The sequence below is a fragment of the Salvelinus namaycush genome, chromosome 9, assembly GCF_016432855.1.
Source record: "Salvelinus namaycush isolate Seneca chromosome 9, SaNama_1.0, whole genome shotgun sequence".
NCBI classification, from domain to species: domain Eukaryota; kingdom Metazoa; phylum Chordata; class Actinopteri; order Salmoniformes; family Salmonidae; genus Salvelinus; species Salvelinus namaycush.
This window is the reverse complement of record NC_052315.1, coordinates 21,400,188-21,412,509: the sequence shown is the minus strand read 5'-3', so window position 1 is coordinate 21,412,509 and position 12,322 is coordinate 21,400,188. Positions and strand designations below refer to the sequence as shown.

At 40.1% G+C, this 12,322-nt stretch overlaps 1 pseudogene; it reads right to left on the bottom strand.

Annotated features, from left to right (window-relative positions):
- Positions 1 to 2,310: 2,310 nt before the first annotated feature.
- LOC120053192 overlaps positions 2,311 to 12,322 on the bottom strand; it is a 207,759-nt pseudogene continuing 197,747 nt past the window's right edge.

Sequence of the window (12,322 nt, the reverse complement as noted above, 5' to 3'; positions counted from 1 at the left end):
TCCGGCCATGATTGGGAGTCCCATAGGGCGGAGCACAATTGGCCCAGCGTCGTCCGGGTTTGGCCGGTGTAGTCTGTCATTGTGAATAATAATTTGTTCTTAACTGACTTGCCTAGTTAAATAAAGGTTAAATAAATAAAATAAATAATCCTCCTGATATAACTTAGTTTGAAAGTGACCTTTATTCTACTCTACTCTACTCTTTATTTCTTCATGCTCAGGATCACTTTTCTATGGAAGGGCCTGTACCACATTTTAATAAAACTGTGCTATAGAAAGTTACATCATAAATATACTCTGTAGAGTAAGACATTACCATCAAGGTCAAGATTAACTGGGGTGCATAAACGGACCCATGGCACTCATCTCAAAAGGGGAAGGTATTCTGGCAATGTTCCCACCTATCCACTGGCTGCCTCTGCAGCCCAATTTCATGTCTCTTATTTCTGACGGTCTAAACATTATATCTAATTTGTTCACCAAGGTTGTTTTCCCACACTGATGGATCATTAGGCAAATATTCAGTACTTACTAATAGTTGAATGCTATTTAAAGATGGTACGTAAACGGAAAATAAAAGGAGGATGATATGTCGCTTACTAACATGTTTATGTGAAAGAAGCATACTGCATATGTATACGGTACATAGCAATATAAAATAATTGTGCTTCATCGAAAATGCTGGCAAAATTTGTGAAATCACCAGGGAGAAGTTGCCTAGTAGCGTTTAAAACATGATTACAAACCACATGTGATCCAATCAGCAGAGCAATAAATTATTATTACCTTCTGCAGGCTATAATGAGGCTTCGACTACAATGAAATCATTACAGGGGAGGTAGGGGAGGGTGGGGGAGGCAGGGGAAGTGGGGGAAAGAGAGGGAGGTAGGAGGAGGTAGGGTGAGGTAGAGGAATTAGAGGAGATAGAGGGATGTAGTGGGAGGTAGAGGGCGGTAGGGGAAGGTAGAGGGTGGTAGGGGGAGCTAGGGGAAGTAGGGGGAAGTGGAGGGAGGTAGAGAAAGTGAGGGAGAGTTAGGGGAAGTAGGGGAAGTGTTTTTTTAGGATCCCCATTAGTTGATACTGTAATGTCAGCTAATCTTCCTGGGATTCAACACAGAACAGAAAATACATTACAAACCATTACAATTTACATTAACACTTTACAACCATTTAACAAGTAGACCTTACAGACAATTAAAATACCTGACAGGTAATACATTTAACATTCAGTAGATGATCTCTAGTGTAAGTCCTGTCATATGGTTGATCACATTAGATGTTCTTTTATTGAATTCTTGAAGGTGGATTTACTTTTTGCCTTAGAAATGTGAGTTGGTAAAACATTCAGTGATGGCTTGGTATAAAACTGTAGATTTGAGGAGATTTGTCCTTGGCCTTAGGGTTATCATGCCCTGAATTTGCCTGTCTGGTTTGTTGGTTGTTTGTTGCTAGTATACACTAATTGGTCTGAGAAATACTGTGGTTTCTTGAAAAATATAACATTTCTAAAGACAGTCAAAAGACTAATCTGGCAGCCTTGTTTTGAGAGAGTTGGAGCAATTTTAGGTGTTTTTTTTGCAGCAGATGCCCATATGACTGGACAGTACTCTAGGTGTGATAGAACCAGAGGTTGAATCACCTGATTCAGAGTGCTGGATGTTACATACACAGAATATTTTATCGTTACAGCAATGCCCTTACTCATTTTAATTACAATATTATCTGTAACACTTTACTTGACACCCAGTGTCATAACACGATATGACACGTTCATAACCATGTCATAACAGCTGACATAACTTGTCATAACCTGTCATAATATGGTCATATCACTGTCATGACCCATATTTACACCTGTTGTGACAAATATTGCGTTATTTTATGGTTGATTATGACACCTCCTGTACATAAGCGTGTCAAACCCACATTTATTTAAAATCGTTTTTTCCCTGCCAAGAAGTTTCCTTCTTAAATCCTTTGTTGTCGTAATGAATTCTTTACAGTCATGTTTTTTTCATCATATTTTAAATAACTTGGAGAAAATACAAATGTATGACACTGTCAAGAAGCATTACGACTATCCTGTGTCACTTTACTTGGACTAAGAAAATACACTTTATGACACTGTCAAGAAACATTATGACCATCATAATCATAAAAGCCAGATAGGCCTATCACGTACATGCCCTTATATCAGTTATCAGTCAAAAATAGGGTGTCTTGCTCCTGAAATTAGCTCCTGCTTCACCCTTTGCCTTGATGACAGCTTTGTACTCTCTTGGCATTCTCTCAACCAGCTTCATGAGGTAGTCACCTGGAATACATGCCGATCTCCTTCCAGACCACCAGCCGGGCCGTGGCCTCTCGGGACTTCTCTACCAGGTAGTTATAGCTGTTGAAGGAGAACGCCAGGGCTATCCGTTCCAGAGTCTTAGGGATGGTCTGGAAACAAAGAAAGAGGGAGAGAAAAAATTGGCTTTAATACTGTAGTGGGTATTCTTTACACTGTTTAGCCATTGAAGCCCAAATAATGTAGGTAAAGGAAGGTTGATTACCATCATGATTCATTGAGGCTCTAATAAATGATTGATACATGCTTTATACTATATGAATTAATAGTTTTATAATAATAAATGTTTTAGCTACATTATAACATTGCCAAGACTTCACCTGACCAAAGCTTGATACTGTAGCTGGGTAACGAACAAGCTTAACAGTAATTCTACTTCAAATATCCACTAATAGTTACCCTATATCCTGGGTCCTCCTTCAGAGTGGCAGTATTGACAGCAGAACCTGACTGCCACACAGTCTCCTAAACACTACAGTCATACAGGAACACTTTCTTCTTCCGTGAGTGGCCATGGTAATCACAGAACACCTGTGGAGGCAACATGACAGAGATACTGTAGAGGGGGACAGAGTAGCCAAGAGAGAAGTCTAATGTCAGACAGGAGAACGGCCCATAGCGGTAATGATGGCCTTGAATGAACACAAGGTTCTGGGCTTTATTTACCCTCATTAATCTAACAGTGATCACACAAATGACAATGTTTTGAGAGCCATTGTGAGATAATAATACAGTCGCTTTAGTACAAATGCAGTCGACTGTCTAGCCAGAATGGGCATTAACGCATCAATTAACGTCACAGGCACTTTGGTTTTCAGCAATTACAACAAAGAGAAGTCAAACACTACAGACGTAGGATCTTAATTGGAGCCAGTTTGCTACAGCAAGAAAATAATCCTGCAGCAGATAATACTGGACATTTTTGTATGGGTTGATACATTTTTCATTAGGGAAAATCAAGTCTGAAATGTCCACTTTCTTTTGAAAATGTTTTGTATCTCAAATACAAGTTTGCATTTCCTGCGGTGGACGGAACTTCTCAGCAACAAAAGAGTGATCAAATTAAGATCCTACATCTGTATCAATCAATTACATGCATTAAGCAATTGTTTTGTTTACTGATACTAATACAGTTTCATACTCATAATTATGTGCAGGTACACTTGGTGATTATTATAATAATAAAATGTTAATAACAGTTAAATTCATTTGAAAATCAAGGTAATTACTTCATGATATTGCTGCCACACAATTTACTTCTTCATTTCACACTGCAGGTAAAATATATAATCAAACTCATTGCTGGGATAGTTTCTTATTATTTATGTTTACAATGATGGCAAGTAGTAAAAAGCCTTTGTTTCATTATGCCATGGTTTTCCTTCACATCAAGGTTGAAGAGATGCACAATACATTTTCAGTTAGAGAAATAAACCTGTCAGATTGTTATAAAACGCCTAAGTGAGTTAGCTAAATTAGTTAAACATGTTCCAAAACAGTTATATCAAGTCCACTGTATGGTTAGAATGGCTGATCAACTGGAGCTGTACTGTAGATGTTTCCCTGACATTACATTCTGGAAATAAAGCAAATGGTTGTTGGAGTTGAGAGAGATCACAGAAGAAGAACCAAAGAGCTATAAACAAGCTAATTAGATTCCGAAAGAAGTTCAGGGGAGGTGAATCAGATAGATAATACAATGTCCCTTGTCTATCTGAATGAACAACAGAGGTACTTTTTGCATAAAAATTATGCTCAAAACATTGTGTGCGCATACCATATGCATATCAGGGAATGTTTATGTGGGAGGGTGAGGTAGAAAGACAGGGAGAGAGAAAGAAACAAAGAGAGGGGTATCTATTTGTTCTACAGATACGGTGAAGCTGTATGTTGAGTGACATCTCTCACCAGACGCGTCCTGCTGATGCTGTTGAGGTAGTAGAGAAAGCCATTGGCAGGGTAGATAGTATGGCTCAGGAAAGGATAAGGCTTCATCCACTGTCTGTTGAGATCATCACCGTTCAGAAAGCAACGGTGACTGTTAACAACGCAACAGAGATACTTTCTGTCATGTAGTGTATGTGGACACCAGCTCGTCGAACATCTCATTTGAATATCATGGGCATTAATATGGAGTTGGTCCACCCTATGCTGCTAAAACAGCCTCCACTTTTCTGAGAAGGCTTTCCACTAGATGTTGGAACATTGCTGTGGGAACTTGCTTCCTTTCAGCCACAAGAGCATAAGTGAGGTTGGGTACTGATGCTTGGCGATTAGGCATGGCTTGCAGTCGGCGTTCCAATTCATCCAAAAGGTGTTCGATGGGGTTGAGGTCAGGTCTCTGTGCAGGCCAATCAAGTTCTTCCACACCGATCTCGACAAACCATTTCTGTATGGACCTTGCTTTGTACAGGGGGGCATTGTCATGAGGGCCTTCCACAAACTATTGCCACAAAGTTGGAAGCACAGAATCGTCTAGAATGTCATTGTATGCTGTATCGTTAAGCTTTTCCTTCACTGCAACTAAGGGGCCTAGCCCGAACCATGAAAAACAGCCCCAGACCATTATTCCTCTTCCACCAAACTTTACAGTTGGCACTATGCATTCGGGCAGGTAGGGTTCTCCTGGCATCCGCCAAACCCAGCGTGATTCTTTACTTCAGAGCACGCGTTTCCACTGCTCCAGAGTCCAATGGCGGCGAGCTTTACATCACTCCAGCCGGCGCTTGGCATTGTGCATGGTGATCTTAGGCTTGTGTGTGGCTGCTCGACCATGGAAAACCATTTCATAAAGCTCCCAATGAAAAGTTATTGTGCTGATGTTGCTTCAAGACAGAGTTTGAAACTCAGTAGTGAGTGATGCAACCGAGGACAGATGATTTTTAAGCCATACACGCTTCAGCACTCGGCAGTCCCATTCTGAGAGTTTGTGTGGGCTACTACTTCGCGGCTGAGCCTTTGTTACGCCTAGATGTTTCTACTTCATAATAACAGCACTTACAGTTGACCGGGGCAGAAATTTGACAAACTGACTTGGTGGAAAGGTGGCATTCTATGACGGTGCTATGTTGAAAGTCACTGAGCACGTCAGTAAGGCCATTCTACTGCCAATGTTTGTCTATGGAGATTACATGGCTATGTGCTCCTGTCAGCAACAGGTGTGGCTGAAATACCCGAATCCACTAATTTGAAGGGATGTCCACACACTTTTGTGTATATAGTGTATTTTCAAGCAGATTTAAGTCAAAACTGTAACTCGGCCACTCAGGAACGTTCACTGTCTTCTTGGCAAGAAACTCCTGTGTAGATCTGGCCTTGTTTTAGGTTATTGTCCTCCTGAAAGATGAAATCATCTCCCAGTACTTAGTGGAAAGCAGACTGAACCAGGTTTACCTCTAGGATTTTGCCTGTACTTAGCTTCATTCCGGGTTTTCTTCATCCTGAAAAACTCCCCAGTCCTTAACGATTTCAAGCATACCCATAACATGATGCAGCCACCACTATGCTTGAAAATATGGAGAGTGTGTCATAAGTGCAGAGCGGAGTAGACAGGTTTAGAACTACTGAATTTATTAAAGCACCATATATAAAAGTGGGACGAAACCCAAAGTGCAAAATAATAAAGTACTCAGAAAATAGTAGGAGAGATTCCTCTCAGGAAAACAAGCAACATTTACAATGACCGACAAAGACAGATGACAGAGAGAGTATATATACAGTGATAAAGTGGGGATTGGAACCAGGTGTGTGTAATGATGACGAGACAAGTCCGGGGTTGATGAGTGAAGGGTGTTTGCCAGCAGCAGGTTCGGCAGCAGCTAGAAGGCCGGCGACGCTGAACGCCTGAGCTGGACAGGAGGGGGAGCCAAAGCGAAGGACGCCTGTATCTTTGTAGTACCTTCCCAAATTCTCCCGTCTCCCTGGTCCTCCACACACTCCACTGGCTTCCAGTCGAAGCTCGCATCCACTACAAGACCATGGCGCTTGCCTACGGTGCAGCAAGAGGAACTGCCCCTACCTACCTTCAGGCTATGCTCAAACCCTATAACCAATCCAGACCATTCCGTTCTGCCACCTCTGGTCTCTTGGCCCTCCCGATCAGCCCAGTCCAATATTGCCTCTGTCCTAGCACCCCAATGGTGGAACCAGCTTTCCCCTGAACCTAGGACATCAGAGTCCCTGCCCATCTTCTGAAAGCACCTGAAACCCTACCTCTTCCTCTTCAAAGAGTATCTTAAATAATCCCCCCCTTACAGTATATTAAAGAGAATGCAGCATTATATGATGCAAAATGCATCATAAGGGGATGATTTCTGTATTTTGAAAGTTACATATCTTGAAAACTTGATTGCTAACAAGCAAAACCTTTTGGGACTATGTCAACAATGCACAATGAAACAAATACCAAAATATAGTTTTTGGGTGGAGTTTTCCTTTAAATGATTCAGGCTAACATGAAAATAAGCTTCAAGCAGAGAAGAGCTACACCAGAAAGAAAACCGTATGTCTGAGGAACTTGACCGTATTCTATGACTTGTGAGAGGGGAAAATGGCTGGTGTTTAACGTGTAACTGCTTGCCAAAATAGAGGGCAGCCTTTCCAATCAAAGGGGCAGGATCTTTACTGACAGGCTGTCATGGAGTTGCCAAGTCAGAGAACACTGACCTGGCAGGGAAGATGACGATTCATTACTGATTTCTGGACCCTCAGAGCTATTGGACTCATGCACACACAATTTCACTCTCCTCATATGCTGCAGTAGAGGCTCCTCAGAGGAGGAAGGGGAGGACCATCCTCAGTGAATTTCATAAAAATAAAAATTGTAAAACATTTACAAGTTATTATTTTTTAGATAAAACTATACTAAATATAATCAGGTCACCAAACAATTGATTAAAACGTACTATTTTGCAAACTATTTAGCCTCAACAGCAATCTGTAGGGTAGCGCCATGGTGTCCCCGGAGGACAGCTAGCTTCCGTCCTCCTCTGGGTACATTGCCTTCAACACAAAACCTAGGAGGGTCATGGTTCACACACCCTTCCATAAACTTACACAGTAATTATGACAACTTCTGAAGGACGTCCTCCAACCTATCAGAGCTCTTGCAGCATGAACTGACATGTTGTCCACTCAATCAAAGGATCAGAGAATGAATCTAGTACTGAAAGCATAAGCTACAGCTAGCTAGCACTGCAGTGTATGAATTGTGGTGAGTAGTTGACTCAGAGAGAAAGAGAAAAGTTGAACAGTTTTGAACAAATGAATTTATTCCAAAATAAAGGAAAGCAAGAGCAGTGGTGGAAAAAGTACCCAGTTGTCTTACTGGTAAAGATACCTTAATAGAAAATGACTCAAGTAAAACCTACTTGAGTAAAAGTCTAAAAGTATTTGGTTTTAAATATACTTAAGTATCAAGTAAAAGTATAAATAATTTCAAATTCCTTATATTAAGCAAATCAGACGGCACCATATTTTTTATTTACAGGGGCACGCTACAACACTCACAATGTTTAATGAGTCCGCCAGATCAGAGGCAGTAGGGATGACCAGAGATGTTATCTTGATAAGTGTGTGAATTAGACCCTTGTCCTGTCCTGCTAAGCATTTTGGGTGGCAAGGAAAATGTATGGAGTAAAAAGTACATTATTTTCTTTAGGAATGTAGTGAAGTAAAAGTTGTCAAAAATATAAATAGTAAAGTAAAGTACAGATATCCCAAAACACTACTTAACTAGTACTTTGAAGTATGTTTACTTAAGTACTTTACACCACTGAGCAAGAGAGAAATAGAGAAATAGAGTAATTTTTGTTCACTTTCAGTTCACTAACTTTGCTAGCTAGTTTAGCCTACTGAAACACTCTGCTAGCTGGCTATGACAATTCAACACAACACTGGAATTCTTCCAAGTCAATGTAAGCTTTTGGTTTTACTAATTTATTGCCAACGGGGCCCGCCGGTGTAACTGTTTACTGACTGTACACTAACTTACTGCATGATTGTAGCGGGTTTACTAACGTGTTAGTTATATTAGCTATGCTGACTATGATGTTACTTTAGCTAATATGGTGACAACTATATAGGCTGTGTGTAGCGGATTGGCTTGGAATGTTTTTTTTTGCCTGGTCACATACAGCTGTTGTGCATTGAAGTCCACAAGTGAAGGGACAAGGTGAGAGGAGAAGAGCGCATAGGAATACAACGTGAAAGTGAACTGCTATGAAAGTGAACTGTGTTTACGCATGATCAGGGGTGCATTCATTCCTTTGATTCTGTTGAAAAACATTTCTAAAAACGGAAGCAAACGGAACAAAAAGGGGATAAACATATTCAGAAATGTGTCTAATTCAGAAACTCTCGTTTGACACTGTTGGACTGATGATTACACCCTATATCAGCTAGATGCAGGCAAGAGTGTGCAAGGCGGTATTGAATGTCACTGTCTGTCCATGTGCCACTGTCTGTCATCTCAAATTTGTCTCTGGACTTGTGTGCACCTACGTTGTAAACTTTCATTCATAGGCTAGGTTGTAGCAACCTCATGATGGGTATAAGGAAAATTCAAGGATCATGCAGTAGCCTAAACCTATCGCTGTTACATTGAACTGGCTGAATGGAATATGAATGAGAGTCATCCAATACGCTGTAATAGAAATAAGGCCATGCTCATGAAAAACAAAAAAACAGCACTGACCGCCACTGATATGCTGCTACTCTGTTCTTTATTTTACTCTTATTATTATCTATTCTGATGCCTAGTTACTTTACCCTGCCTTTATGTACATACAGTATCTACCTCAAATACCTCGTACCTCTGCACATTGATTTGGTACTGGTACTCCCTGTATATAGCTTCATTCTTCATTACATTTTCTTCCTTGTGTTACTATTTTTATTAATATTTTATAACTCTACATCGTTGGGAAGGGCTCGTAAGCAAACATTTCACGATGAAGTCTACACCCGTTGTATTCGGCGCATGTGACAAATAAAATAACTATTTTATTTTATTTGAGTGGTGAATGAGAACTGGTTGGTTGGTAGTTTTACAGAATGACTTCAAAACACACAGTGAAAAGGTGGAACAATGTGGCACAAAGGTGTTTTTCTTGCCAATCATATGTGTTAAATTGGATTAAGTTATATTCACTAGTATGTTAGTTTCCAGACTTTACGATACTTCAAGGGGAACAAATACAAAAATAATGAAGCTACCTATGAAAACCATGACGATGATTGTCTAGAGCAGGTATTTCCAAAACTCGGTCCTGGGGCCCCCTCTGGAAGCACACTTTGTTTTTTGCCCTAGCACTACACAGCTGATTCAAATAACCAGCTCATCATCAAGCTTTGATAATTAGAATCAGCTGTGAAGCGTTAAGTCAAAAACCAAAACGTGCACCCAGGGCGGGCACCAGGAACAAATTTGGGAAACCCAGGTCTAGAGCAGAAACATACTGGTACCAATGTTAGATAAGATGTGATATGACTAGCTATAATACCTTAGAAATACAAGATGCATTGCAATATCATACAAGTTCTGTCCATTCACTTTCTGTACAGGTGCCAATAATGTTATGTACAATGTATATGCAAACACAAAAAAGCATCACCAAACACAGAGTAGGCCAACTGTTAAAGGAACGTTTCCATTTGGCGAATCATCCATTCGGACTGCCTTTTATAACCCCATAAAACGAGGCGTAGAAAGCCATTCAGCCCCTGAACTGGCAACTCCCTGTAACCAAAAGACTAAATTCAACTGTCTTCGTTTCTGCTGTAAAGTTGACCAGTTGTAACATTACATTGTTTGTAAAGGACAGGAGGTAGAACTTTTGTGTCCAGGTGTCAAAAGACAATTTTAAATAATTAATTAATTTAAAAAATGTATTCCATGAAATGCTAAAAAGAGATCAAGGTGCTTTTTGTACCCTGACATCTGTTATGGCGACTGAAGAAATATCTGACTTTGTGAGACTGTAAGCGTAAAAGCGATACAAGTCATAAAATCCAAGCGAGATAGCAGTGCCAGTTATCCACCTCATGAATTGGCAGCAAATCAGGCAACTGAGATTGAAGATTTTTTAGTACAACCTAATAGTGACCCAAATCAATTTCAAGTAGATTATAAATGATCCTTTTTATCACAAACAATTTCAGCTAGATGAGGGGACATCGTTGAGCAGTGAAACCCAAACCGAACACAGAGAGGTACATACAGTCTTGGTAACTTAGTGATGTTACATAGATGATTATTTAGTGTGATTTTGCCTAATAGTATTCATTATTGACCATTATATTCCAATCCCTTCACACTTGATCAACTCTGTTGTTAATTAGATCCCATAAGAACATCTTTCACACTGGGGTACAAATCTGTTGGAGCTCAGTCCTGCACTGATTAACTTATATACAGTACCAGTCAAAAGTTTAGACACAGCTACTCTTTCAATGGTTTTTTAAACCATCTCAATTGGGTTAAGGTTGGGTGATTGTGGAGGCTGATGGAGCACTCCATCATTCTCCTTCTTGGTCAAATAGCCCTTACGCAGCCTGGAGGTGTGTTGGTCATTGTCCTGTTGAAAAACAAATGATAGTCCCACTAAACGCAAACCAGATGGGATGGCATATCACTGCTGAATGCTGTGGTAGCCATGCTGGTTAAGTGTGCATTGAATTCTAAATAAATCACTGACAGTGTCACCAGTAAAACATCCCCACACCATCACACCTCCTCCTCCAAGCTTCACGGTGGGAACCACACATGCAGAGATCATCCGTTCAGCTACTCTGTGTCTCACAAAGACACAAAAATCTAAAATTTGGATAGATATCCACTGGTCTAATGTCTTTTGCTTCTGTTTCTTGACCCAAGCAAGTCTCTTCTTATTATTGGTATCCTTTAGTAGCGGTTTCTTTGCAGCAATTCGACCATGAAGGCCTGATTCACGCAGTCTCCAGTGAACAGTTGATGTTGAGATGTGTCTGTTACTTGAACTCTGTGAAGCATTTATTTGGGCTGCAATTTCTGAGGCTGGTAACTCTAATGAACTTATCCTCTGCAGCAGAGGTAACTCTGGGTCTTCCTTTCCTGTGGCGGTCCTCATGAGAGCCAGTTTCATCATAGCGCTTGATGGTTTTTGCAACTGCACTTGAAGAAACTTTCAAAGTTCTTGAAATGTTCCGTATTGACTGACCTTCATGTCTTAAAGTAACAATGGACTGTCGTTTCACTTTGTTTATTTGAGCTGTTCTTGCCATAATATGGACTTGGTATTTTACCAAATAGGGCTATCTTCTGTATACCACCCCTACCTTGTCACAGCACAACTGATTGGCTCAAACAGATTAAGAGGGGAGATATTCCACAAATGAACTTTTAACAAGTTCACTTTTTTGCTTACTACATTATTCCATATGGGTTATTTCATAGTGTTGATGTCCTCACTGTTATTCTACAATGTAGAAAATTGTCAAAATAAAGAAAATCCCTGGAATGAGTAGGTGTATCCAAACGTTTAACTGGTACTGCATATCTAGGCAGTGTTCATTTAGTTCTAGTCTTAGTTTTGGTCAACCTCTTTCAGCTAGGGGGCAGAATTTTTATATTTGGAAAAATAATGTTCCCAAGGTAAACGGACTATTTCTCAGGCTCAGATATTAGAATATGCATATAATTGACAGATTAGGATAGAAAACACTCTAAAGTTTCCAAAACTGTCAAAATATTGTCTGTGAGTATAACAGAACTGATTTTGCAGGCGAAAACCTGAGGAACTCCAACCCGGAAGTGCATTTTTTTTATTTTTTTTATCCCTGTTCCATTGTTTGCCCCTCCATTTAAAGGGGTATCAACCAGATTCCTTTTCCAATGGCTTCCTCAGGTTGTGACCAGGCTTTAGACATAGTTTCAAGCTTTTATTTTGAAAAATGAGCGATATTTATCAAAACGCGTCAGGTGTCCTTTGATTA